Here is a 27,658-nt window from a genome sequence, read left to right as displayed (position 1 = left end):
TCCCCATCTAAACTCATTCCCAAATGTGTATTTTGTGCTTTGTGGGTTTTTTTAAAAAAATAAATTTAATTATTTTAACATTTCAATACATTATTTATTTACAATGATCTTTTCTTTTTAAATTTTGGGTTCAAAATTCTCTCCTTCCCACTCACCTCCTCCCACACCAACTGAGAAGGCAAGTGGTATATCAATTAGCCATGTGAAATTATGCAAAACATATTTCCACATTAATCATGTTTCAAAATAAGCATGAAAAATAAAGTGAGAAAAGTATACTTAAATGTTCATTCAGAGTTCATCAGTCCTCTCTCTGGAGGTAGATAACATGTTTTCCATAATGAGTCTTTTGGAATTACCCTGGATCATTGAATTGATCAGAGTAGCCAAATCTTTCCCAGGTGATCAACATTACATTTGATTCTCATAGTAACATTGCTATTACCATGCACAGTGATCTCCCAGTTCTCACTTCACTTTGCATGTTCATAAAGTTCTTGCCACATTTTTCTGAAAGCACTCTTTCTCTCCTTTGGCTCTTGGAATGGAGTGATGTTTGTAACCTACTAACAACTGAAAGAGGCCCTGATGGCAGTTTGCTCACATTTGCTGAGCCTTCTCCTATTAGCTTTCTGTGTTACAACACCCACTTTGAGTCCAGATTCCATTCTGACCTAACTCCCTTCCATTTTCCCCTATTCCTATTCCCTACTGCCTCTCTACTGAAGAACCCACCTACTGTTGGTTGCATTTATTTAATCCTTCTCCAGCCCCCTTCCTCTACCATTACAGCCTCAATCAGTTCTCAAGTTCCTTATATATATTTTTGGGGGGTGGGGTGGGGCAATGGGGGTTAAGTGACTTGCCCAGGGTCACACAGCTAGTAAGTATCAAGTGTCTGAGGCCAGATTTGAACTCAGGTACTCCTCAATCCAGTGCCAGTGCTTTATCCACTGTGACACCTAGCTGCCCCCAAGTTCCTTATATTTTAATAAAGCCAGACCAGAAACTCCCCCCCCCCAATTTTTATAGCACAATAGTATTCCATTAAATCATATGTCACAACTTGTTCAAGCATTCTGCAATTGATGAGCATCCTCTAAATTTCTAATTCTTTGTCACTGTCAAAAGAGCTACTAAAATATATATGGGTCCTTTTCCTTTTTCTTTGATCTCGTTGGGATGCAGACTTAGTAGTTGTATTAATAGGTTAAAGTTTTGTAGTCCTTTGGACATAGTTCCAAATTGTTCCCCAGAGGTTGGACCAGTTCACTACTCCACCAACAATTCATTAGCCTACCTATTTTTCCCTCCTCTAAGCATTTGTTATTTTTGAAAAGTGTAATATGTATGGTACCTCAGAGTTGTTTTAATTTGCATTTCTCTAATCAATAGTAATTTAGAACATTTGTATATGACTATATATAACTTTGTTTTCTTCTGAGACCTGCCTATTTATATCCTTTGATCATTAATCAACTGAGAAATGGCTCTTATTTTTAAAAATTTGACTCAGTTCTGTACTCAGTATCTGAGAAATTAAGCCTTTATCAGAGAAATTTGCTATAATTTTAAAAATTTTATTTCGTTGTCTATGGTGCCTTTTAGCATAATGCCATTTCCCTGATTATCTCTTTTAATTATGTCTATTTTTGCTTTTGCTTTGTCTGAGATCATGCTTACTACCCTGGTCTTTTTTCCTTCAGCTATTAAATTATGCTCAGCCCTTTTTTTAAACTGTGTGTCTTTATGTTTCAAGTGTGTCTGTTGTAAAGAACATATTGTTGGAGTCTGGTTTCTAATTCATTCTGCTATCTGCTAAACTTGTTTAAGTAGGCTCATCCCATTCACATTCACAGTTATGATTACTAACTATATTTCCCTCCATTTTATTTTCTTGTTTCTTCCTTTCTGCCTTTTTTGTTATTCTATTCCTCCTCAAAAGTCTATGTTACTTCTAACCACTACCTTCCTTAATATATCCTCCCTTTTATCATCCCCTCCCCTTTTTCTTATCCTTACCCTCTCCTATTTCCTATTGGGTAAGTTACATTTCCATACACAGTTGATTGTGTATATATATTCTTCCCAGTTTAAAATGATTCTGATGAGAATGAGGATCAAGCATTGCCTGACACCCCAATTTCCTCTCCATTGTAAAAGCTCTTCCTTATTTCTCTTTTTTATAAAATATTTAGAATTTTATTGTCTCCAAATTACATGTAAAAACAAAGTTTGATATCATTTTTTTTAACTTTGTGTTCCAACTTCTCTTCCTCCCCCTCCCCACCCCAACCCTCAAGAACTAAAGCAATTCAATATAAGTTGTACATGAGTAGTCATGTAAAACATCTCCACATTAACCAGCTTGTGGAAGAAAACAGATAAAAACAAAACTTCAGATTAAGGAACTATCAAAAAAATTATACTTCAATCTGTTGTCAGATACCATCAGTTCTTTCTCTGTAGATGGATTGCGATTTTCATAAGTCTTGCAGAGTGATCTTGGATCTTTGCATTTCTGAAAATAATCAAGTCATTCACATCAGATCATCCTACATTATTGGTGTTATTTTGTATACAGTACATTTCACTCTGCATCAGTTCATGTAGGTTTTTCCTGGTTTTTCTGATACCATCCCACTCATCATTTTGTTGTTGTTGTTGTTTCTGACAAAGTAACTAACAAAAATAATTATGTTTCAATCTGTATTCAAATACCATGAGTTCTCTCTCTGTAGATGGATTGCATTTTTCATAAGACCTTCAGAGTTGTCTTGGATATGTGTCTCTTTTTTTGTGAGAAAACAAAATTCCCATTCTACCTCTCCCTTCCCCCTTCACCTAATGTATCCTCCTTTCTCACCCCTACATTTTTTGGAGGTCATCCCAACATAATTGACTTATACCCATACCTTCTGTTTATGTAAATTCCTTTTAACTGCCCTAATAATGATAGTTTTTAGGACTTACATGTATTATCTTCCCATATAGAAATGTTAACATTTTAATGTTATTGAATCTCTTACATTTACTCTTTTATGTGGTTTTTTTTTTTTTTTGGCTTGGCAATGAGGGTTAAGTGACTTGCCCAGGGTCACACAACTAGTAAGTGTTAAGTGTTTGAGGCCGAATTTGAACTCAGGTACTCCTGACTCCAGGGCTGGTGCTCTATCCACTGCGCCACCTAGCTGCCCCTTATGTTTCTTTTTTGATGTTTCTATTGAGTCTTCTGTTTGAACATCAAATTTTCTATTCAGCTCTGGTCTTTTTATCAGGAATGCTTAAAAGTTCTCTTTCATTAAAGATCTATTTTTCCCCAGAAGGATTATATTCAGTTTTGTTGGCTAGGTTATTCTTGGTTGTAGAGGTATATGGGGTGTTCAGGGAGGAGTAACCACTGTTGTGTGAGGGCTTGCCAAGACCTTTTGAGGGCTTCTCATCCAATTTTGAGATTGTCCTTCAACCAACTCTCACCTGCAGTTACAAAAGCTGTAGAAGTGCAGTGGCCACATCTCAGTAAAACCATTTTGGCAGATAGGCTAGACCAGGTTGAGGGTAACTGACTGGCCTCGAACCCATTGGAAAGTTAAGGGAATGTCTACCTCAAGCATATAAAGACTTTCCCCCTGGGGAATTGGTGAATGAGAACAATTTATTCCAGTGTCCATGAAGGCAAGTGAAGCAGGTGCTGTGGAGTGATTAGAGTTTGGTCAGATAACAAAGAAACAAAGGTCATCCACTTCAATCCAGGACATACCCAGTCATCTTGTCTTTATCTTACCACTGGACTTTGATAACTCTGGAAGGAAGAATGAGGCTCATTACTTTGTACAACTTTGCTTCACTTAAATCAGATTCATGCAGAAGTCAAAACATCACCCTGTGATGTCATCTATCTTCTTTAAAAATGAAAAATGAACAACAATAACATTCTTAATTTTGTTCCTACCTCCTTTGCCTTCCAGAAGATATTCTAAACCCTCCACTCATTTAGTGTGGTATTATCCTAACTGGGGCTTCACGATATTTGAAAGGTTTCCTTCTGGCAGCTTGTATTTTCTCTTTGATCTGAGAGCTCTAAAATTTACCTCTAATATTCCTGAGAGTTTTCATTTTGGGATTTCTTTCAGGAGGTTATCAGTGGATCCTTGCAATGTCTATTTTACCCCCTGGATCTAAGATATCAAGGCAGTTTTTCTTGACAATTTATTGAAATATGATATCTAGGCTTTTTCTTTTATCATGGCTTTCAAGTAATCCACCAATTCTTAAATTATCTCTCCTGGATCTATTGTCCAGGTTAGTTGTTTTTCCAATGAGATAGTTCATGTTTTCTTCTTTTTTTCAGTCTTTTGATGCTTTTATTGTTTCTTGATATCTCATGAAGTCATTAGCTTTTATTTAACCAATTTAAATTTTTAAGGAATTATTTCCATTGGTGATATTTGTACTTCTTTTTCCATTTGGACAATTCTGCTTTTTAAGGAGTTGTTTTCTTCAGAATTTGTGAACCTCTTTTCCCATGAAACCACATCTGCTTTTTAACAAGCTCTCTTCATTGGATTTTTGTGCTTCTTTTTCCATTTGGCCAATTTTATTTTTTATGGTATTATTTTCTTTAGTATTTTTTGTATCTCTTTTACCAAACTGTTAATTCTTTTGATTTTCTTGCATCCATCTAATTTCTTTTCCCAATTTTCCCTTTATTACTCTCATTTTTTTCTTTAACCATTCTAGAAATTCTTGTTGTATTTGAGTCCATTTTTTTGGTAGTTGTTTTCTCATTATTTTCTTCTTTTGAGTTTATGTCTTGGTCTTACCTGCCATTGCAGTAGTTTTTCATGGTTAAATTCTTTTTTTTTTCTTTGTTTGTTTTTGTTTACTAATTTTCCAGCCTATTTCTTGACTTTTAACTTTATGTTATAGTCAGTTTCTTCCCACCCTGAGGTATAGAGGGGACACTCTCTCAAGCTTCAAGTGTTTTTGTTTTTTGTTTGTTTGTTTGTTTGTTTGTTTTTCATCCTTCTGTTTTCAGAGATAGTTCTGGGGTCTGCAAGTTTTTGATGTTTCCAAGGTAGTGTAACTCTGGGAAAAGTATGGTGACTGCTCTCCCGGTCTGCACTCTGGTCTTTACCCAGGAAAGACCCCATGTCTCTTGAAGCCACAAGTGCTAGCACTCCTCTTTTACTTGGACCTGTAACCAGGGCTTCTGCTCCCTTGTGTTTGACTGTCAGCACTCGTTTTCACCCTGGAAATACAATCCAAAACTACCCATGAGCAACAGAGTTGCCAATTAGCATCAGTTCCCATGATTATTCTTTATACAATCTGCCTGAGGTATGAGGTGAACTGAACAATCTCTGGAGCAAAGAATATGAACATTTTAGTCACTTTTTTCATATAATTATTTTCTAAAATGTTTACAATAATTCATGAATCCATCAAGCATGTATTAGCATGCCTATCTTAGCATATTGGCACTGCACTTCTAACATTTATTGTTTCCATATTTTGTCATATTTACCAGTTTAGTAGGATGAAAAGAATGGGCTAAAAGGAACTTGGTCAGTCAGTTAATAAAAACTTATTAAGCACCTACTATGTGCCAGACACTTTGCTAAGTGCTTAGAATACAATAGTAGTTAAAATAGATGTGTAGGAGATGGGTGGTAAAGCAACTGAAAAATCAGAATACTATGGATATTCTTCAGAGAGTACTCATATAATTCCTTTTGAGTACAGTACCTCAGCTGAATCTCAACTGAATTCCTAGGGTCTGTTCTTCTCTACCAGTTGACTCTTTTCTCTTTAAATAAGATTTTATTGATTTTAATTTTTTTACATTACCATAATTTTCCCCAACATCCATCCTCTACCCCCTTCCAGAGACCCAACCTATATTAAAATTATTTAAGACAAAAAAGGAAAAATATTAATAATGAGCATATTGAAAAAGTCTAAAAATATGTGCAATGTATGTAATTATGCTCTTCTAAACTTTGCTGGGAGTACAGTTGGAATATCTTTGTACATGTCTTATTTAGAGCCTTCTTTGCACTTTGAAATTTTGGAATATCTTCCTGTAATTTGTGTGTGTGTGCTTGTTCACACATGCACACGCATTGGTGCTTTATATTCTGATTGTTGTAGTCATCATATGTATTATATTCTTAGTTCTGCTTACTTCACTCTATATCAGTTTCCATAGCTATTTCCATGTTTTTTTATATGCATCATATTCATCACTTGTACAACACAGTAATATCCCATTACATTCAAACAGCACAATTTATTTGGCCATTGTACCCATTGATGAATATACAGTTTGTTCCCAATTCTTGGTTATCACATAGAGTGCTACTATAAATATTTTGGTCTATATGGAGATTTTCTTCTCATCAATGTCCTTCTTAGGGTATATGTAGTAGTTTTATTTGCATAGTTCCAAATCCCTTTCCAAAATGATTAGATTAATTCACAGCTTCATCAACAACCCACTACTATGCCTATCTCCCCACAAACTTTCCAGCACTGAACATTGCCATCTTTTGTCATCATTTCCAATGTGTAGGGGTAAAATTTCATGTTCTTTGCATTTTAATTTGTTTATATTAGCGATATAGAATATTCTTTCAAATGGTCATTAATAGTTCACAATTCTTTTGCTGACTTTTAGTTTTTATTTATTGACAACATATATATTGGAGAATAGCTTTTCCATGTGTGTGTATACATATAATATGATATGTATATGGATGATATATAATATATTTAAAATGTATATGTGTATATAATATAGACAGTATAATATATAACACATATATGATATATGATAGAATGTAAATATTGTGTGTATGCAATATACACTATGCATATATGATATGATATATAATATATGTAAACTGTATATGTCTATATAAATATAGTATATACACATAGTGTGTATGTACATGTGCATGTGTATATGTGTGTAAGTGAAATTATTTATATTAGTTACCAACCCTAATCAGAAATATTTGATATGAAGATTTACCCCCCATTTGTCTACTTGCATATTATTCTAAGTACATAAACATGAAGAAACTTTAGTTACGTGTAATCAAAGTTATCAATTTTATCTTTTGTAGTTGTCTATATCCCTTGTTTTATTAAGCATAAAATCTCTTACTTATAGCTGTGAATGCTGGTTAATCATCAAGTTTTTAAAAGTCTCCTTTATTTCTTTATGGAACACTTTGTAAGGACATCTATACAATTATGTTGTATGGTTTGGTAAATTGATTCCCAGATGTTTTATACATTTTGTAGTAATTTGGAATGGAATTCCTTATTCTATTATTGCCTGTTAATTTTTGTTATTATATAGGAATGCTGTTGATTTTCGAGGGTTTATTTTGTATTCTACCACTTTGCTGAAAATATTAATTATGACAGTTCATAACTTTGCTGATTTTCTAATAAACCATCATGTCATCAACAAATATAGATATATTTCCTTTGTATCTATTTAACACCCCTAAATCAGTTTTTCTTTTCTTATTGCTATTGAATAATTTTCATATTTTTCTATTTAATATTTCTTTCCAGAACTATTACATATCAGAGTGGGGAGAGTAGATGTCCTTACTTCTTGTACTTCTTTAAAAGTGTTGTTGTTTTTTTTTTTGTTTTTGACATTAAACATTTTAAATTTTTTTTATAAAAGTATTCTATTATTTTTCAGTTACACTTAGGGATAGTTTTCAACATTTGTTTTCATGGGATTTTTAGTTTCAAATTTTTCTCCCAGCCTCTCTTCCCTCCCCCCTCCCCAAGACAGAAAGCAATTAGATATAGGTTATATATAGCATATTTCTGCATTAGTCATATTGTGAAAGAAGAATCAGAGCACAAGGGAAAAACCTCATAAAAGAAAGAAACAAAAAAACAGTTCCAAAGTAGAAACACTATGGTTCAATCTGCATTCAGAGTCCATAGTTCTCTTTTCTGGATGTGGAGAACATTTTCTATCATGAGTTCCTTGAAATTGTTTTGGATCATTGCACTGCTGAGAAAATCCAAGTCTACCATAGGTGATCATCACATAATGTTGCTGGTACTGTGTACAATGTTCTCCTGGTTCTGCTCCTCTCATTCAGCATCAGTTCAAGTAAGTCCTTCCAGGTTTCTCTGAAATCCTCCTGCTCATTGTTTCTTATAGCAAAATAGTATTCCATTACATTCATATACTACAACTTGTTTAGCCATTCCCCAATTGATGGGCATTTCCTCAATTTCCAATTCTTTGCCACCACAAAGGGAGCTACTATAAATATTTTTGTACATGTGGGTCCTTTTTCTTCTTCTATGATCTCTTTGGAATACAGACCTAGTAGTGGTATTACTGGGTCAAAGGGTATGAACAGTCCCATAGCCCTTTGGGCATAGTTTCAAATTGCTCTTGGAATGCTTGGATCAGTTCACAGCTCCACCAACAATTCATTAGTATACCAATTTTCCCACAGGTTCTCCAATGAAATGTATTTGTTTTTTGGTTTTTTATAAATTAAGAGGCTAAGGCAGTTGGAATATGTAAATTTAACATAGATATTGGTTCCCTGTCTATGGTTTCTTTTTGAAAAAATTCAATTTCCTTGTTTTTCCCTTTTATGTTTTGAATATTGTTTTTGCTTTGTCTGATAACATGATTTCAACTTGTACTCTTTCACTTGATAAATAGTAATTTTTTTCCATTTCCATATTTTTCTTTTGTGTTTATCTTTATGATTTTTTTCCACATTGCCATGAAATTTCCTATGTCCATGCCCTCCCATTAAGCATAAGTTGATACCAGGAGCTATAATTCACCTTTTCCTGAGGTAGGGTAAGTGATCTCTCTAGTACCCAAATCCCTATAGATTTTTCCCATTTTAAGGTCTCTGTCTTCATTTATGGAATATCTCCTTCCCTTCTTGTACTCACATGAAAGGGGAAGCAAAGGAAAATTAACTACAATATATCTTTCCCATGGGAGCTCTTCATTGTGACCTCTTCCCACTACTGAGAATAAAAAAAAAAAAGATTTCCTCTTCCATTCCCCTATGGGGAATCCCTCACTCTTCCTCCTCATTCACTCTTTTTTAAGCCCCTTTCTTCCTGAGAAGTTATAGTCTCATCATTGCTAAACTTTGGTTTGATTAGGGTAGATCACATATTCCCCTCTTTCCTATTTCTCCACTCTCTCCTTTTATGCACCCTGATATTCTATGATTTTAGTAACACAACACAAACACCCACATGCACACAACTTTCACTCACCTGTACATAAGATGTTGTGAGGTTTAATCCAGGACTAAACTTAATAGGTGTTTCTCTTCAGCATCTCTTCTATTTGATTTCTATTTTTACCCACATTATCTTATGTACTTTTAGAAAGAAATATCTTAATGGTCTCTTTGTTGTTATTTTGTTGTTGTAATCCATGGCTGCTATATTTGTTACCTTTCTTATATTTCTCTTGTCTGGTGTATTTTTTCATTTATTCCTTTTATCTCTCTTTTTTTACAATGATACAAATTTATGGAATAAAACAAGCATTTCCATAACATAGTACAATTTAAAACAAAGCTGATTGTACATGAAACTGCAAATCTGCTAAGTACAATTTGCTATTTCTTTCAAATATACAACAAAATTTTCATGTAAATTTATTTTTTTCATTCTTCTTTCTGTCCTCCCCTCAACACACTCTAGAAACGGCTAGAATTAAACAGGTGTGTAGGTGTGTGCATATACACATGCATGCACAGTGCACATGTACATGAATATATGCTTATACTCATGTGTATACATACACATATGTATGTATGTAAGGTTATTCTATACATTTTTCTATTTATAACTTCTTTTTTCGGATGCAGATAGTGTTTTTCTTCATATATCCTTTATAGATTATTTGGATATTTAAATTAGTCAAAATAACTTCTTCACCCAAAGTTGTTCTTGAAATAATATTGCTGTGACTTTTTTCTTGGTTGTGCTCATTTTGCTCTTCATTATTTCCTGCATTTTCATGTTTTTCTAAGATCATTGTGCTCAACATTTCTTATAGCATAGTAGTATTCCATTATCATATACCACGATTTATTTAATCATTTCCCAATTAAAGGGCATCCCTGCAATTTCCAGTTCTTTGCCACCACAAAAAGAGATGCTATAAACATTTTAGAACATATAGCTTTTTGGGTTTTTGATGCTATTCATCTTTGCAAATAGACCTAGTAGTGATATTACTGGGTGAAAGGGTATAGGCAGTTTAATAATTCTGGGCATAATTCCAGATTGCTCTCCAAAATGGTTGGATCAATCCACAATTACAACAAAAATGTCCAATTTTTTCCCAGAGCCTCTCCAACATTTCTTGCTTTCCCCTTCAATTATTTTAGCCACTCTGGAAGATGTAAAATTATATATCAAGATTTTTTGAACTTGTATTTCTCTAATCAATAATGATTTAGAGTATTTTTTCATATAATTATAAATTGTTCTGGTTTCTTCACTGGAAAACTTCCTGTTTATATCCTTTGACAATTTATCAATTGGTGAATGACATATTCTTACAGATTTGACAAAATTCTTTATATATTTTAGATATGAGACCTTTTTCTGATAAAATATTGATAAATTCCCCCCCACACCACTTTTTGCTTTCCTTCTGATCTTGGCTATATTTGTTTTATTTTTACAAAGGCTTTAATGTAATCTAAATTATCCATTTTACACCTAACTTTACTCTCTATCTCTTGTTTTTTTTTTTATAAGAAGTCTGACGTCATATGTTCCACGTTCTTCTAATTTTCTTATATAATCTCTCTTTATATCTAGGTCATATAACCATTTTGACCTTATTTTGGTTGGGCTATTTAAAAAGAAATTTATTTGTTCAGGTCTGGTTTTGTTTCCAGGAATGATTCTGTGGCAAAAAGTTTTTAACAGTCGGTTAGTGAATATGGAAAGACACCAGTTTTTCAAGGACCACCCTTTCGGGGAGGAGACCAACAGCTGTTCATAGGCTATGCATGCCAGTCCGGCTGCTAAGCACTCCACTTCCGGGGTGTGAGCTTAAAAGGCAAGGAGAGAATGGAAGTGGGATCTCTTTTTGGCTCTCCTTGTTCACTGGCTGCGCTGTACACACAGAGGCTGACTGGAGTTTGACTCGGCCAGGCTCACCGTAACAGCACATGCTTGATGTGGCTTCCCCCCTCAAAGGTGGCCTTGGGCTTTTGGTGAGTTTTATACAGAATATAGACTAAGCTTAGACTTAAGGCTATTTGTTTTGTATTTTTACTTTCCTGTCCCTCTAATCAACATCACTTTGTAATTTCCAAACAATAAAAGCTCTAACTAGACTCCAGAGGCTTCTTCCATTTACTAGTCTGGGAGATAAATAAGGGAAACAGTTAAAAGAGGAGGTTAATGCTCTAGTATCCAATTTTAAATCTCACAATTCAAATGCCTATTTTTCTTCCAATACCAAATTCTGCAAATACCTAAGTTTTCTTCCACTTGAGATTCTGGTAAAAATTTCAGGGTTTTTTTTTTTTAATTTTGTTTTGCCTTATAATCCCTTATTACTCATTTTCTGATTTCTTCTCCTTTGATGGAAGTTTCTCTAGGGCCTGGACTTATAGATATATCAGCCTCCTTTCATTCTGAAAATTCATATTTCATAAAGCTCAGTCTTTGTCCCAACTAACTTATTGTAGGATAGAAATGGCCTCATCTGGATGACAGTTCCCTTTTCCTTACATTTAGTGGAATTCCAAAAACACTAAACATGCTGGTATCTTGCACCAGTTCCCTTGTTCCTAATTTCTCTAGCTAAGTACAACTCCAATACGCAGTACTGCCACAGTGCAGTCCCAACTAGAACAAACTTCTGACATTTTGGTTTTTCATAATACTTGTCACTTGAGTTTTTACTTTATTATGGTTCTTGATGCTTTATAGTATATAGATAGCTGAAATTGCTCCATCTATCATACTTTCTATTCTGGAGAAGTTTGAGAGGTCATGAGGATCTGAATCTGAAAAACTGTCTAATCTATCTTTGTCACATTACTTTAAACTCTTGAATGAATAAAATCTCAAAATGATAAAGGGTATCACCCTCTGGGTAAGTATTTGATAGTCAGATGAATATAGTGCCTGTATCCACACTCCCTCAAACTCACAAGATGACTTCATTTTAAAGAGGGGGGGGATGTCTATCTTTCATCAGTCAATTCAATTAACCTCTTTTCATCCATTATGAGAAAGGTATTCATGCTTCATAAAGGTATCAGTATGCAGAAAGAGCTTGGACTGCAAGCAAGAATCTACTACCCAAAAAAATTAATCATCTTTCAGACAAAAAGTTGGACATTCAAAGAAATAGGGGACTAAAATTTTCCTGATGAAAATTCCAAAACTGAATAGAAAATCCAATCTTCAAATATAAGACTCAAGAGAAGCATAAAAATTTGTCATCCTTCTCCAGTAAAGCAAGGTCATCATAGTATATGAAGAACAAATCTTGATTCCCTTGACCCTCAGGAGTTTCTTTATTGGTCACACATTTAAACTCTACTTTGGTATCAGTAGAGCAATCCTCCCTGACTCAAGCCTGGTGTGAGAGGCCAGATTGTCTCATATAGGCCAGCACCAGACAGATTGACATAGCCAATTTTCACATTTAAATCCTCCTTAAGTGGTCATAGGAATCATAACTACATGTAGAATTTACCCTAAAGTCCTTTACATCTGGGTACTAAATAGATAGCCCCCTCTATACACACACACACACACACACACACACACACACACGCACACACCTTGGTTAAATCTTTGGACCTCCCTCATGTACTCTGCATAGAGTACTACCATCCTCAATCACCAGGTCATGTCATACAAACACACTATGTCCCAACTGCCACCCTTTCTCCTGCTTGGGATACCCTGGAGAGAAGATGTCCACAAGTGGCCCTCTATTCCTTTTTTTCTTTCTCTCCCTTGTGGCTGCTCTAAACAATGGTGTCATTGTGGTGGTAGTAACCCAGAATTCACTTTGTAAACCCATTCATTGTTTCCTCTCCATGCTTGTTGTCACCAACCTAGCATTATCAGGCACCACACTATCTACCACAATAGGATTGCTGTGGTTCAGTATCAGTAAGGTGGTCTCTGATGTCTGCTTCACCCAAGTATTTTTCATTCATGTTGCCTCAGTGGCAAAGTCATCAGTGCTGCTAGACATGGCAGTGGTCCAATCGGCTTCCATTGCCTATCCATTGTTATATTCTGCTGTCTTAAGTTACTGAGTGTTTGCAAGGGTTGGACTAGTTATGCTGGTGTACTCAATTCTCATGTTGCTACCACTGCTGTTTTTATTACTCAGGCTGACTTATAATGATCAACAGAGGCTTACAAAATCTTCCTGTTTCCACCCAGATATCATAAAGCTGGCACATAATGAAACTGAGGTCAGTGTTCACCATGGTCTCTTTTTTTACCTTATCTAAGGTGGGCATTGACTCAGTCCTCATCATTCTCTCTTATATCCCTATAGCAAGGGTTATTCTGGGCCTTGGGTCATGGGGACAGAGAGTGTGGGCAGCAGGGACTTGTGTGAGCTATGTGGCTGCTATTCTTGTGTTTTTTGTGCCCATGATTGGACCTTCAGTCATGCACGATTTCGGGATTCATGGTCCATTGCCTCTGGCCTTGGTGGCCTACACCTACCTCATGGTGCCAACTGCCCTCAAGCTTGTCTGCTTAGGCTCTGCTTCTATAAGCCTGGAGCCACCAGGTGGGTATTATCTTATCCCATGTACAGTAGACATAAATCTCCCCCAATTACCTGATCCCAGAGATACTTTGGTTTGATAGTGTAAATAGAGTCCCCATGCTTAGAGAGTACCCAGTCTGATAAAACAGGCATTGGTCTAGTCTTTGGGGATGTTCCAGTATAATGGGGGATATGTGAGCTAATTCCAAAGTCAACAAATAAGAAAAAAATCAATCAATTCCAATACTAAAGAAAGTGGTCTGAAGCTATCCAACCAAATACCAAGGAATTGGTAGGTGATAATGAAAGATGGAATGAGTAGAGTAGCTCGAGTTAGGAGTGCCCAGTCAGGCTAGAAAGGTTTTCTGCAGTAGATGAGTTTAAAAACAAAAATGCCTTGGGTATAGTAGAAAGAATGTCAAATTTGGGATCAGAAGTACTGGCTTATGGTATTGACTGCCATTTGTAAATTGTATATATTCACTTAACCTCTTAGGTCTCCATTTTCTTTAACTTTTTTTGTTGTTGTTTTTTGTTTTTTTAGTGAGGCAATTGGGGTTAAGTGACTTGCCCAGGGTCACACAGCTAATAAGTGTTAAGTGTCTGAGGCCGGATTTGAACTCAGGTACTCCTGACTCCAGGCCAGTGCTCTATCCACTGCACCACTTAGCTGCCCCAGTCTTTAACTGTTAAATGGATATTAAATCTGCATATTTTTAAAGGCTACTCTGAAGAACAAATTATATAATATATGTAAAAATACTGAAAACTATAGAACAGTTTGAAAACATGAGGAATTATGGAAACAGAATCTTGGAAGGGAAGATGATTTGTATGCCTGTGATTTACCTCTTTCTACATCAGGATAGCTGATGGAAAATCCCTCATGACCCTGCCAATCCCTATGAATTATCCAGGAGTGTCAAGAGGTTCAATGTCTCTGTCCTGTTGATCAACCATTTTATAGGTTTAAAGTTCTGACAAGTCCAAAATTCAAAGCTCTATTATATCCTAAGACTGACCTAAATTTTACTTCTACTACCATTGATTACTCCTACCTCTGGCTTCTACTCCTCTTACAGGTTCCCTCTTCTGCACAGCAGAGCTATTGTGAATTTTTATAGGGCTTATTAATATAGGAAAAGACTTTCATAAAATAATACCCAGGGCACAAAAAATTACAGTCTAAAAGTTATCTGCCCCATGAGATTACAAATCTGACATTAAACCTTCAAATTCTAAGCTATTACCAGTAGAATGTAAATTCTTTCAGGGTCAAGGATGCATTGGTTTATCTTGACTATGGGACAAATGATGACAGAGAACTAAGAAGCAAGGTATTGCCCAGGAATATGGACACACTGGTGAGAAAGCTGCCCTTCAGCTTTTGTTTCCAACTTTTTACCCTTTTCTGCTCAGCTCTGGGAAGAAGAAATAGAGGGAGAGACCTGGACCTCTGCCTCCCTGGTCTACAGCCAAAAGTGGCTACTGTTTCCATTTTGCTGTTGTTGCCATTGTCATTGTTGGTTTGTTTGTTTTAACTTCCTGACTGTATGTCTTTGCATTCACCTCTGTTCACGTATTCAACAAGAGAAAAGTTGGAAGCTGCCTTTAAAAAAAGAATTAGTATGCAGAATCATCCTTACAATTAGTTTACCATCTGATTGCTTACTGCTTCAAGGAGCAGGGGGAAGAGGGAGGGAGAGATAGAATTTGGAACTCAAAATTTTAAATAAAAATGTTTTCTTAAAAAATTAGTTCAGGGGAAGAGCCAGGATGGAGGGAGAGAGGCTGTGACTCACATAAGCTCCCAAGAAATCCGTCCATTAGCTCCCCAAAAATGGAATTAAAAAACAAACAAAAAAACCCAGAGCAGCCTAACACACATAAGAACAGAGTGAGACTATTTTCCAGCCAAAGACAGCAGGCAATTAGGATCACCTGCTGATTGGGCTGAAAGAGGAGCTCAGCATGCAGTCCAGACCCAGCCAGCAACAGACCACACCACCAGCATCTCAGAGTCTTCAGAACTAGTGGCTTCTTCTGAGGCCCGGCTCACCGACCAGTGAGGGCATTCAGAGGTTGGCTGGGGTGAAGTGCCTGCAGTCTCTGCTGGTGTTGAGGAAAAGCACCTTGGTTCTGAACCAGTGGCCCGAATCAAGTGGTGGCAGCCCATTAGGGAGGAGCACAGGCATGCCAAGCTTCTGACCATAGAGAATCAGATTTCAATCAGACATCTTCTTCCTGGTTGGGATGAGTAGGCAAAGAAAACAATGGACAATAGAAATCTTCTTTGGGGGAATGGTAGACCAGAATGCAACCTCAGAAGAAGATAATAATAAAGTCAAAGCTCCAACATCCAAAGTTTCCAAGAAAAATATGAATTGATCTCAAGCCATGGAAACACTCAAAAGGAACTTTCAAGAGAAAATAGGAGAGATAGAAGGAAGATTTAAAGAGATGGAGGAAAGAATGGAAAGAGAAATGAGAGTGTTGCAGGAGAGACATGAAAAAAAAAGTCAACAGCTTGAAAAACCAAATTGATCAAATGGAAAAGGAGATACAAAAGTTCTCTGAAGAAAACAATTGCCTAAGAATTAGGATTGAACAAATGGAAGCTAGTGACTTTATGAGAAACCAAGACACCGTAAAGCAAATCCAAATGAATAAAAAAATAGAGGGCAATACGAAATATCTCCTTGGAAAAACAGCTTACCTGGAAAATAGATCCAGGAGAGATCATTTGAAAATCATTGGACTACCTAAAAATCAGGAACACACAAAAAAGAGCCTAGACATCATCTTCCAAGAAATTATCAGGGAAAATTGCCCTGATATTCAAGAAGCAGAAGGTAAAATAGAAATTGAAAGAATTCACCCCTCACCTTCTGAAAGAGATCCCACAAAGAAAACTGACAGGAATATTATAGCCAAATTCCAATGCTCCCAGTTCAAGGAGAAAATATTGCAGACAGCCAGAAAAAATGGAATTCAAATACTGTGGAGTTATAGTGAGGATAAATATAAAGAATTAATTGTTATTTGGGGTTTTTATGCCTCGGCACGCAATGGCCTGGGGCTCTGCAAACTGCATGGTGCTCCACCCACTTGTTGTAGCCATTGCCACAGCACTGGCACTTCACGTCATCACCACTTGCCAATGCCTAGATGGGCCTTGCAAAATTATAATGATTGGAAGCCTAGTAAGTGTAGTCATGTGACTGTCAGAGCGGCCATCCCATTGGCTGGGGCTGGTATGGGGTTTTTCTGGGATTGGTGGAGGAGAATTGGGCATTTGAGCTGGACACTGGAATGACAGGAGGTCTGCTGCATATTCTCAGATGATTCCTGGGCGGTGGTATCTTTTGAGATTGTATAATTTCCCTTTCCCCATTTTATTTCCTTTCCCTTGATCCTACTGATCCTGTTTGTGGGTTTTTTTTTAAGTTCGTTCTTGTTAAAATAAATCCTGTTCTGTTTTGAGGGAGGCTGCCGGTCTCCTTCCTTGCCCCAATATTATGGCGAGCTGCTTAGTTAACACTTCCCAATTAAAAATTGGTCTCCACATAACACAAGATCTAGCAACATCTACATTAAAGTACTGAAGAGCATGGAACATGATATTCCAGAGGGCAAAAAAAAAAAAACCCCTGGTTCCTAAAATCAACAACCCAGCAAAACTGAGTATAATCTTTCAAGGGGAAAATGGGATTTCAATGAAAAAGAGAACTTTTAGACATTTGTGATGAAAAGACCTGAAGTGAATAGAAAATTTGACTTTCAAATATAAGACCCCAGAGAAGCATAAAAAGGTAAACAGGAAAAAGAAATCATGAGGGATATTAAAAGATTAAACTGTTTGAATTTCTACATGGGAAGATAATATTTCTAACTCATAAAATCTTTCTCAGTATTAGGGCAGCTGAAAGGAATATACCTAGACAAAGGGCAGAGGTATGGATTGAATATGTAGGAATGATATCTGTAAAACATTTATTTTTTGTTTTTCCTTGTTTTTTCATAGGGCAGGCAGAGTGGGGTGGCTTATGTCTGGGGCTGGATATGGGCTTGGGACTCTTGGGTCCATGGCTGGTGCTTTGTCCACTGTGTCACCTAGCTGACCCATGATGACATCTTCAAAATAAAGTTAAGGGGTAAGAATAATGCACTGGAAGAAAGGGAAAAGTAGAGGTAGACTGGGGAAAAACAAAAATAAATTCAGCCATTCATTAACATTTTGTGATAATATTTGGAGCTCTCTACCATGGGGGAGTGGGGTGGGTGGATGGCAAGATCAAGAGCCCTACACATGTATTCCTGGTTTAAATCCAGCTTGATCATAACAAATAATGTTTAACTATAGGGTAGGGCCTTTTGGCTATAACTGCATTTAAAACATTTAATTAATATTAATTTTTGCTATTTTTCTACAGTTCTGTTTCTCTGATTTACCTCTCTCCCCCTTTTATGTGTTAGGAATACATTTGGATAATGAATGTATTAGAGTGCTTTCTTTTTCGATTAATGGTAACAGTTTGTATAATACAGATATTAAAAGTCCTTTAAATGTTTGACAAAATTTACCTGCAAATCTCTCAGAGCCAGTATTTAAATCCTCTTCTACTTTGGTAGTTCATGTATTGCTTATTCAGTTATTTAATTTTCAAGTTATTTAAACTTCATATATCATTTTATTAATTTAGCATTGTATAATTTTGGGGGAGGTAATGGTCCATTTCCTTTGAATTCTAAATTTTACTAGAATTACTTATGTTAAGTTCTGCTTATTTTTTTCTTTGTTGTAAAACCATCTTGTTAATTTTTATTTTAGTAACAATTTTTCTCTTTTTTATTAGATTAGGTATATAATTACTGATTTTTTTTTCAAAAAAACCCTAGTCTTTGCCTTTAATTATCTTATTTGTCTGCATTATATTTTCTATACTCTATATGATATAACATAGTACATATATTTTTATTTGTAATGTTATATCTATTTTATTTATTTGTGCTCTACTTTTCAAGCTTTCTTGCTTATTTTTGAATTTCTTAATTTTTTAATTTTCTAGTATATTTTTGATTGCACATTCTATTCATTGATCCTCTCATTTCTTATTAATTGTTCAGAAATTCCTAAACTGTATCTTTTTAGACTCAGCTTTAAAAGAGATGTTATTTTTAGTTCTTGCTTGAACCAATTTATTTTATAGGATAACTAATTCCATTTCTCCACCATTTTTTTCCTCATAGATATAAAGTTATACTGAATTTTTCAAATTGATATCAATTCAAATTTGAAAATGTTACTTAGGCTGCTTGCTTGAATTAATATCTGGTATTGAAATTCTAAAATTTAACCATTATATGCCTTGGAATTTGAAGAGTTGGGTTTTTCTCTGGTGTCAGTCTATGGATCCAATTAATTATTATTCTTTTTTATATGAAAATGTTCTTGGAAGTTTTGTGGTTTTGTTTTTTAGGGTTTTTTTAGGTATTGTGGTATGGGGTATTGTTTATTGATCTAGAATATTCTTTTAAAAATGCTATATATTCTTGTAGGAGACATATGATTCCTACATTGTCTTAAAGATTAGTGGTTTTGGCTGTTGTAGAATTCATGGTTCTTCAAAAAAATTTTCTGGCTTCTCTTGTGCCAAACTTTCTTCCTCTTTCATGTTTTTTGAGTTCCAAATAATTATATTTTATATTGTTTACCGCTTTATATATGTTCTGCATTTTAATACTAATTTACATACTTTCTTCATTAATTTTGCATGGTGATCTTTGGTTTTTTGCCTAATTTCTATGCTAACATTTTATTTTTTTCTATTTTGAACCTATCTATAACTATTATCATTCTCCAGTCATTTGTGATTTCACAAAATTCTTTCATGCATTTTTAATTAATTTTCATTTATAGTATAATACTTGTTTTGTGTATGTATACATATTTATATCTTTTTTCCCCTTTTTGTTCTGGGGCAATGGGGGTTAAGTGACTTGCCCAGGGTCACATAGCTAGGAAGTGTCAAGTGTCTGAGGCCAGATTTGAGCTCAGGTACTCCTGAATCCAGGGCTGATGCTCTATCCACTGTACCACCTAGCTGCCCCCAAGTGTGTGTATACATATATATTCAGTAATGATACTTTAAAGTTATCTTTCTTTGCTTTGTCTCTATGAATCCTATATTTGAAGTCAATTGCTTTGGTTAATGCAGGGAATATGCATCCTTTTAACATTGTTATGTTTTACTTCTCTTCTGCCAGATTTTCCTTTACTTCAGTATTATTTTCCCAAACTGTTAATCTCTTTCTTTGGGGGAAACTAAAATGTGGATTCATTTGTTCTAATATGATAATTGAGTTTTAATTTCTACAATGAGAACTATTAAATTTAACATATCCATACCTAATATCTTCTCTTACATATTCCATTTCTTTTTTGACCCATACTAGCACTTTTTGTTGATGTCCCATGCTCTTGGAATTTCCTCTGTTTCATTAGGCATAGGTTCATTTCCCTTTTGATACTTATTAAAATTTGTAATCTCTTTGAGGATTTAGTATTAATCCTTCTTTCTAGTTTTAGAATCCTATCTGTTGACTTTTTCTGCTCCCAAACTAGATTTCCATTTACTTTCTCCTGAAATTTTTGGTATTTCAGTTTCTTGACCCTTAAAGTCTTTTGTCACTCACTTTTTTTTTTTTGGTGAGGCAATTGGGGTTAAGTGACTTGCCCAGGGTCACACAGCTAGTAAGTGTTAAGTGTCTGAGGCAGGATTTGAACTGAGGTCCTCCTGACTCCAGGACCAGTGCTCTACTCATTGCACCATCTAGCTGCCCCTGTCACTCACTTTTAACTCTCTTCAGTTTGCTGGTTGCTGACTTGTGGCTTAACCACAAAGCTAAGTCTTTTCCTATGTTATAGAATTAATAGTATACCTGCTTGGTCACTACTCTGAGTAATTCCTTTGGTTCAGGACTAGCCCTATCTGAGTTTTAATCTCCTTTACTTTAGGCCCAGTATAATCATTCACAATTCCCTTCTGAACCACTTTTCCCCTTGGATCTCCTCTGCACCATCTCTGGCTCTCAAAATCTGTGACTCGTGTTTGATATTGCAGGTGTAAGTGATGGGAAAGAAATAAGATGTGTGAGAAAAGTATGGGCAACACGAGAGAGTCTCAATACAGGCCCTAGGCAAAAGCCTGTGAATCAATCCACACAATTCTGTTAGAAGCATGGATATTCATGGAAAAGGAGTGCTGAGTGAGCACATGAGGAATTAATATTCTCTTATGTTAATTTATAAGGATTTTACCTTTTCATGGTGCTCTTCTTTATGCCTGTGAATTAAGCTGTAATTCCTCTGTAATTCCTCTAAAACTAGTGCATAATTTCTCTCTCTCTCTCTCTCTCTCTCTCTCTCTCTCTCTCTCTCTCTCTGTGTGTGTGTGTGTGTGTGTGTGTGCGTGTGTGTGTATTTAATAGAGTCTGGAGGAAATGTCTAGTTGACTACCATTTCTTTCCCATGATCTAATATGTCTTGGTTAGTCTTTTAATGGACATTTCAAAAGGGTTTTTTTTCTTTGTTTTTTTTTTTTATTATTCTGTCTATGAGTTTCGCTGTTGGCTTATCTGCTTAGAAACTAGACTGATATCAAGTCTTTCCCTTTTGGACTTTTTTTTTAACCATTTCTTTTTATCCCTGATGTAGTAGCAGCCTGGTAGGCCTGGGTCCAGTTAGGGATGTTCTGGCCATGGAGAAATATGGTTGATCAAATTGCTGGGGTTAGTTAGAGATTACTCTTTCCTTAGAAAAGCAAAGTAGTTAATTAACCAGATAGTGGTTAGTCAAACAGATAACAGAGCAGCCACCCAGAAAGCTGGGCACCTTGAATTTACAGCATGAGCTTAGTTGGGAGACAGTCATGTTTGCTATGTGATTAGGACCAGGGAGTGACAATAATCTCAAGTTAGAAATGTGGCATTTTTATTATTCAGGTATCCAAATAGCTAGTATCATCATTTTCCAAACTGCTGTAACTTTTCATTCTTAAGTCTCTCACCCTACCCCCTTCTCTCCTCTGTAAAATTGTCATCTTCTCCTTTCTTCAGGGAGTTGAAGTTTAGACTTCTCCCAGCCATATCTCTGTGTACTCACTGATTGAGGAACATGCCATAAACCTGTTCCTCCCCAGGAGTTAAGTTTAGACTTCTTCTCCCAGCCATACCTCTATGTGCCAAATAAGAAAAACTTTTACTTAAATTTTGATAGGATTGTGTGGGTGAGTAATTCTTTGAAAGAGGAATATTTTCAGAACCAATTTAGCAGTAACACTTGCTAGCTTGTTTCTGGCCTACTCCCAATTACTTCTTTACCTTAATCACTCCCACTTTAATAATGTGCCCCTTACCTTTTCTCCTATATCAAACTTTCTCTGATTTTCACTTACTAGGATGATAGTTCACCTGGATCTTTTTGAAAGTAATATGGCAAAAATTATGACACCAACTAAGTTTCCAGTCTCCCATTACCTTGGAAAGGGAAGAACCCTTCACATTAATAGTTTCTATATTATCAAATCTTCCACATTTTTTCTCCAATTTTCTTTTCTTTCCTTTGATTCTAGGCACAATCCATGTGCTATGATTCTTGTAGGGTAGGTTTGTTTGAACATTTAGTTCCTATCTTGAAGAAATCTGTAGGAGTTCACAAAGATACATTCTTACATGCAATCATGTGAACTTGCTTCCGTTGGCAGAATCTGGTCTGGTCTCGGCTGGGAGTAGAGATGACAAATGGGAACTTTCCATTTATTTAAAATAAAGAGTATTTAGGTTCACTGGAGTTACTTAACAAAGCTATTATTTTGCATCATATTTCTGTCTTATACCTTCAGCTTTAGCTGATGAATGATTTGTTTCATTTTATTTTATTTTATTTTGCGAGGCAATGAGGGTTAAGTGACTTGCCCAGGGTCACACAGCTATTAAGTGTCAAATGTCTAAGGATGGATTTGAACTCAGGTTTTCCTGAATGCAGGACCAGTGCTTTATCCACTGCACCACCTAGCTGCCCCTTCATTTTATTTTTGAAGTATTTTTTTAGGTTGGAGATAGATGCAGAAAATAACTACTCTACCATTTTTTCAATTACATCATCCTGCAAACTTCTCCTTATCTTCCTGCTGTTATTTGAGACAACAATGCTCATAATCGGGTCCCATCATCATTTTCCTTATGACTTTCCTAATGACTTTATATTCTAAACAAATATTGCACTTAAGTCTGTATCTCTCATTTTGACAAAAATAAATTTTTGCTCCATTGAGGTACATAGTTTCTGAACTCTTTTATTCTTTTTATTCTGGTGATTGATTTACATTGGTTATATACTCCAAAGAAATGATGATAATCTGTATCCATATTTGTTCCTTCATTCAGTATGAATAATTGGTTTAAATAGGTCATGTTGAATTGCCAATTTTTACCTTATCTTGTCATTTTTCATCTTGCCTTCTAATTTGTTATTACTCCTTCTCTGCTCAAGGAAGCTGATGTTATAAGTGCATAAAAACAGTTGATTCAGAAATAACTTTCACAAAAATAATCAAATGAGCTAATAATGGTATGTTATACCAGCCATTTCCTGTATGTTAGAATATCATAGGACCATGGCTCATGAGTTGTAAGGGACATGACAGAATACATAATCCAATACCCATGTTTTATATATAAGGAAACAAATACCTAGCAGTATTAAGTAATTTGTTCAAGGTCACACAAATGGTAAGTATCATGATCAGTATCACTTTTATTATGGTATATGGTGATAGCATCAGGCTGTTTTGGATTCAGACATACTCTCTGACTCGTTCTGACTTTATGAACCAGGGCACATCACTTAACCTATCAGTGTTCCAGGAAGATAAAGACTATAAGTTTCAGAGAAGATGGGGACATGCTTTGGTAGAGCGATTTTCCTCAAAAAGGAAGTTCTCTATACCAATGACATCACAGGTTAATTATTTATCCTTGATTTAGTGCTGGATGAATTATTATCTAACATTTCCCCCCTATCTTCTTGAAGTAAGCATCATTATTTGGGCACAGGCTTCTGAAAAGCCTTTGACAATTCTTGTTTCTTACTTCTGAATCAAAGAAAAGGTGTAAAATAATTGCAAAATGTCAACGTATTAAAGAGTTGTGATTTTATTAGTGGAGAAATGGCAGCTCACAATTCATCTGTAACTTAGGAAATACATTTTAAAAAGTGGCATTAAGCTTAGAGCAGTGAAGTGACTTACTTATGATTAAATTGCTAGTGTCAGTGGCAAGATTTGAACACTAGTCTTCTTGACACCAAAGCCTCCACTCTTCGCAAAATGTTGCCTCTCACTGATTGGGGTATCATAATTAAATCTAGGAGTCTCACTCTTTTATCTATATTGGAATATATACATACATATATATACATATATAAATACACATATAATAAGCATATATAACATATATGCACTTATATAAGTATACTCTATAAAATGCAGTTGTCAGTATCTTGTGTAATCAATGGAAATAATTCGCATGAATCCCCGGGAGCTCACATGGTCTATTACAAAGTTTTTACTTTACCAACTGTATTCATGCTGGGTTATGTGATCTACTTAACTATCATACTTTTAATGGTAAGTCCTGCTTCTATTCAGTTTTATTTGAATATTTTCCCCTTGTTGATGTTAAAAACACTTTATAAAATTTTCAACTGGGGACTCGTTCCTTAGTTAAATCTTCCAATAAACTGTGGAGTATTTTCCTTAATCACAATATAATCTGCCTTCATCTAGGCACTCAGTAAATCCCTAGGGGCCTGTAAAACACATTCCTCTTCAGAACAAATAGTGTATTTTTCAGTTTCCTTTTAAAATGATGCTCTTATCTCAGACTTGATGAGGCAGTATGCCATACCAGAAAGACCATTAGTCTAAATAAAGGTTGTTTATTGACTAGAGTTCAGATAAAGAGGCCCAGTGACCATGCCACTAACTAGTCACCTGACCCTGAACCAATCACCTCAGTTGCCCAATTGCTGTATCTTCAGGCTAGTCAATCAGTAAATGGAGGAGATGGACAAGATGGTCTCTCAGGCCCTTTATAGCCTTATGATCCCATGTTTGAACATCTGAAAGAATAAAAATGCTACTCCAAGCAAACTTTACAAATGTGAAAAAAATAATCCTCTATCAAATTCATGGAATAATAATGACAATAATGATAATCTGCATTTATATAGCTTTTTATGTTCATAAAGTGTACATTTCCTACATTATAACATTTAACCCCTCAAACAACTCCTATGAGTTAGATAATGCAACTGTTCTTTTCCCATTTGATATCCTAGGAAAATGGGGTTCTGAAAGGTTAGTGACTACCCAAGGTCATTGAGGCAGTAAATATCAGGACTAGAATTGATTCTCCTCTCAAATTAATCACTCATTATATTACAACATAGTTATTCACTGTTAGCAATGGATGTCAAAGATAGAGAATTAGAGCTCAGTGTATATACCTAAGATGAGCAGCAGTAGCTCTTCATGTATGTATGTGTGTGTATGTAAAAGAACATGTATTTAATCAACTTTGTATTGGCTCCAGTACTTGTCTACCCCTGACTTCCTATTGTGAGAGTCCAAATGTGGCATGAGGGACAGAAAGCATTTGTGTTCTGGGTTTTCCCTTCCTGTGCACCTACTATATTTTGGATGACTTGGCTTCGGTAGCCCTACGATAGGCTGTCAAAAGATTTCATGGTCTATCCATATTCTTTTAGTGTCTTCTATCAGTGAGCTACTGAACTGCTCTAGAGACAAAATATTGAGTATATCTGAGAGATCCGAATGGTTATGATTTGTCCTATAGATTCAGCCACGTGATTGACTTTCCATGATTGATCTTAATTCCCCATCAGTGGGGCATCATCATTATTTTTTTTCATTCTAATAGATTATTTGTGGGTTTGACTGACACTTAAAGGTGTTTAACAAATGCTTGTTGATTACTATAGATAATATAAGTCAAGGTAAAAAAAAAAGACTTATTGAAGACATTGAAAAGGAGTGAGATATCTATCTAGATGGTTGAGTAAGAGATTTTTATGTGGCATTGTTTTTCCAATAAGTACCTCAGAACAACAACAAATGTACCAAAGTAAATGATGAAAACAAAAAGAGGAAAGGGAACACATATTCCCTCAGGGCACAAGCTACAGGGCAGAAAAAGCAGCAAATTGAATGACATATTCATCATTCAATGCCACGCATTACCCATTCATCATCTTTACTCTACAGAACTCTGCCTATGCCATGATCATCATATGACTGTAGAAGAGTTTGTCCGTATTTCAAAACCTGTTGGAGTCAACCTTTATAGTGATTTGACTACACTTAAATTCACCCACACTTCACTGGAAATATATGGGGAGGGGGTAGCTTAGAATTAGAAGAGGCCCAGCAGTATCATGCAGATAATAAGACTATTTCAAACAGTTTAAAAGGGGATTTTGGTAGGGAGAATGAGACAGAAGTAGAATATAAAACCAGACCTCATTAAGTATCCCAAATTAGTTTTTTAAAAGACTTTAAATAAACTAAAGATGGGGTGGGGGGAGAATTCTGAATAGAGAGCTGATTGAGGGGTCCTGGATAAGCCAAACCTTGATCCAGTATAAGATAGTAAATAAGTGAACAATGAGAGTAAAACTGAAATTGCAAGAAAGTAAAGAATTGATTTCTAGAAATATATTACATAAAAATGAACAAAGATAGGGAACAGAGAGAGAGAGAGGAAAGAGAGAAAGAATACACATTATTGGAGGCAATAAAATGCATAAGAAAAAGGAAACCCCAGAACCTCCAAAGATCTACAGAATAATAAAGAGGGAAAAAAAGAAAAAGAAAAAGAGATAAAAATTAAAGCTTTCAGAAAGAAAGAAATAAGATAGTCAAGAGAGTAGAGAATCAGAAGGGGTGGGGATGGGGGGTCAAGGGTGGGGGGGAGAAAATGAAAACCCTTCAAGACACTAGGGTCTATTTAAAAGAACCCTAGATTTAGAACTAAAAAATATAAATGTATAAGTTCAATTAATTAAACAAAATAAAAAGATAAGAATGGAAGACCACAGGAGATTTCTAAAAGTGAAGAAAATTGGGCTTGAATATAAAATATGAAGATAGGGATCATTTTAAATGATAGTTACTTCAGAAAAATATGAAATAAAAAATCTGGATGTCAGACTTTAGAAAGTATTTTTTTTTAATTGCCAAGAAATATTATAAACATGCAATGATTGGAATGATGCCACCTACTGGAGACTTGCTGTGGGAAAGCTCCACCATGAGGAAAATGCCTCAGAGGCATTGTGGCTTTTCCTTGGTGTCAAGAAATGACGTTTGCTCATGGGTGCTGTCTATCAAGGCTACCAGCCAATCAACTTGAGGAGCCTCCTATTTTCTGGGAGGAGACAGGAAGGAGGAGAGGGAGCCTGCACGGAGAGCTCTTGTGCTTTTGGGTTCCTGACTTGGTGGTGGTGGCAGCAGAGGGACTTCACAGGAAATTTGAGGAAAGATAGGAATGCCAGGCTGTTGGAATTCTGTTCTCAATCTTTTTCTTTCTATTTTCCAATAAACCCTTAAAAACCTAAACTTGTTTTATCAGCGATTTTAGTCAGTTTCCCCCAAAACTGGAGGAACAGATTAGAATCCACATTTAGAATTGTAAATTACACAGTTTGGCTGACCACAAAGAAGAAAAGGCAGATCCTCGATCTTCTGACCAAGTTGGTAAGAATTTTTT

At 35.5% G+C, this 27,658-nt stretch overlaps 1 pseudogene; it reads left to right on the top strand.

Moving 5' to 3' along the window:
• The first annotated feature begins 12,922 nt into the window (after nucleotides 1-12,922).
• Nucleotides 12,923-13,991, top strand: LOC122740235 (annotated as a pseudogene).
• Nucleotides 13,992-27,658: the final 13,667 nt, after the last annotated feature.

The sequence above is a fragment of the Dromiciops gliroides genome, chromosome 2 (genome assembly GCF_019393635.1).
Source record: "Dromiciops gliroides isolate mDroGli1 chromosome 2, mDroGli1.pri, whole genome shotgun sequence".
NCBI lineage: Eukaryota > Metazoa > Chordata > Mammalia > Microbiotheria > Microbiotheriidae > Dromiciops > Dromiciops gliroides.
This window is presented reverse-complemented; position numbering and strand designations above follow the sequence as displayed.